The following is a 2,288-nucleotide window of genomic DNA, read 5'->3' as shown; positions in this document are numbered from 1 at the left end:
CACATATGATAATATACATGTTTCAATGCTATTCTCTCAAATCATCCCACCCTCGCCCTCTCCCAGAAGTCTGTTCTTTATATGTGTCTCTTTTGCTGTCTCACATATAGCATCTTCGTTACCATCTTTCTAAATTCCATATATAGGCTTTAATATGCTGTATTGGTGGGGTTTTTTTTCTGACTTACTTCATTCTGTATAAAAGGCTCCAGTTTCATCCACCTCATTAGAACTGACTCAAATGTTTTCTTAATAGCTGAGTAATATTCCATTGTCTATATGTGCCACAACTTTCTTATCCATTCATCTGCCAATGAACATCTAGGTTGCTTCCATGTCCTAGCTACTGTAAACAACGCTGCGATGAATACTGGGATACATGTGTCTCTTTCAATTCTGGTTTCCTTGGTGTGCATGCCCAGCAATGGGATTGCTGGGTTGTATAGCAGTTCTATTTGCTGTTTTGGCCACCTGATGTGAAGAGCTGACTCATTTGAAAAGACTCTGATGCTGGGTAAGATTGAGGGCAGGAGGAGAAGAGGATGACAGGGAATGAGATGGTTGGATGTCATCACCGACTCAATGGACATGGGTTTGGGTGAACTCCGAGAGTTGGTGATGGACAGAGAGGCCTGGTGTGCTGAGGTTCATGAGGTTGCAAAGAGTCAGACACGACTGAGTGACTGAACTGAACTGACATACTATATTTAGTATTTATCAAAATTATTAGATGAAATGAAAAAGATGATGAGGATGAATATAACTAAAAAGAAATAACATTGATGATGTGAGGTCTATTTTTTTTCAGACAAATAATATATTTTTCCTCTTCATTAAGATGAACACCCTTTCTACTTATGTTATCATTTAAAAATGCTTTATTTCCCAAGTTGACATTGGACTCTTCACCAATTGCCTTTTTCCCTCTCTTCCACATCTTTGTATTCCTTCTGAATCACAGGCCTAAGCCCACTGAACTGGCAACCAGTTACCCGGCCCTCATCCACATAGTAACGCTCCTTGTTGTAGCATTTTTGGTGTCTCCAGATCTGCTTGAGTCACTGAATTATTTGAATGACTTCAAATGCAAGGCATTCATCTTCATAAACAGGGTTATGGCGGGGGGCGGGGGGGGGCTCTCCATCTGTATTATCTGCTTCGTGAGCATAATCCAGGCCATCACCATCAGTCCCACACCTCCTGGCTGGTGAGGTTTAAAAATAAATCCACGTGCTCGCTTCGGCAGCACATATACTAAAATTGGAACGATACAGAGAAGATTAGCATGGCCCCTACGCAAGGATGACATGCAAATTCGTGAAGCCTTCCATATTTTTGGAAAATCTTAACAGACCCATCACAAGCACGGAAATTGAAACTGTAATCAGAAATCTTCCAGCAAACAAAAGCCCAGGTCCAGACGGCTTCACAGCTGAATTCTACCAAAAATTTCGAGAAGAGCTAACACCTATCCTACTCAAGCTCTTCCAGAAAATTGCAGAGGAAGGTCAACTTCCAAACTCATTCTATGAGGCCACCATCACCCTAATATCAAAACCTGACAAAGATGTAACAAAAAAAGAAAACCACAGGCCAATATCACTGATGAACATAGATGCAAAAATCCTCAACAAAATTCTAGCAATCAGAATCCAACAACACATTAAAAAGATCATACACCATGACCAAGTGGGCTTTATCCCAGGGATACAAAGATTCTTCAATATCCGCAAATCAATCAATGTAATTCACCACATTAACAAATTGAAAAATAAAAACCATATGATTATCTCAATAGATGCAGAGAAGGCCTTTGACAAAATTCAACATCCATTTATGATAAAAACTCTCCAGAAAGTAGGAATAGAAGGAACATACCTCAATATAATAAAAGCTATATATGACAAACCCACAGCAAACATTATCCTCAATGGTGAAAAATTGGAAGCATTTCCCCTAAAGTCAGGAACAAGACAAGGGTGTCCACTTTCACCGCTACTATTCAACATAGTTCTGGAAGTTTTGGCCACAGCAATCAGAGCAGAAAAAGAAATAAAAGGAATCCAAATTGGAAAAGAAGAAGTAAAACTCTCACTGTTTGCAGATGACATGCTCCTCTACATAGAAAACCCTAAAGACTCCACCAGAAAATTACTAGAGCTCATCAATGAATATAGTAAAGTTGCAGGATATAAAATCAACACACAGAAATCCCTTGCATTCCTATACACTAATAATGAGAAAGTAGAAAAAGAAATTAAGGAAACAATTCCATTCACCATTGCAAC

At 39.1% G+C, this 2,288-nt stretch overlaps 1 non-coding gene across 1 annotated transcript; it reads left to right on the top strand.

Moving 5' to 3' along the window:
• The first annotated feature begins 1,230 nt into the window (after positions 1-1,230).
• On the top strand, positions 1,231-1,337 carry LOC138086746 (U6 spliceosomal RNA). The gene has a single exon (XR_011145442.1). It is a non-coding gene; the product is annotated as a U6 spliceosomal RNA (small nuclear RNA).
• Positions 1,338-2,288: the final 951 nt, after the last annotated feature.

Source organism: Capricornis sumatraensis, chromosome 9 (genome assembly GCF_032405125.1).
Source record: "Capricornis sumatraensis isolate serow.1 chromosome 9, serow.2, whole genome shotgun sequence".
Classification (NCBI taxonomy): domain Eukaryota; kingdom Metazoa; phylum Chordata; class Mammalia; order Artiodactyla; family Bovidae; genus Capricornis; species Capricornis sumatraensis.
The sequence above is the reverse complement of the archived record's forward strand: the minus strand, read 5'-3'. Positions and strand labels throughout refer to the sequence as shown.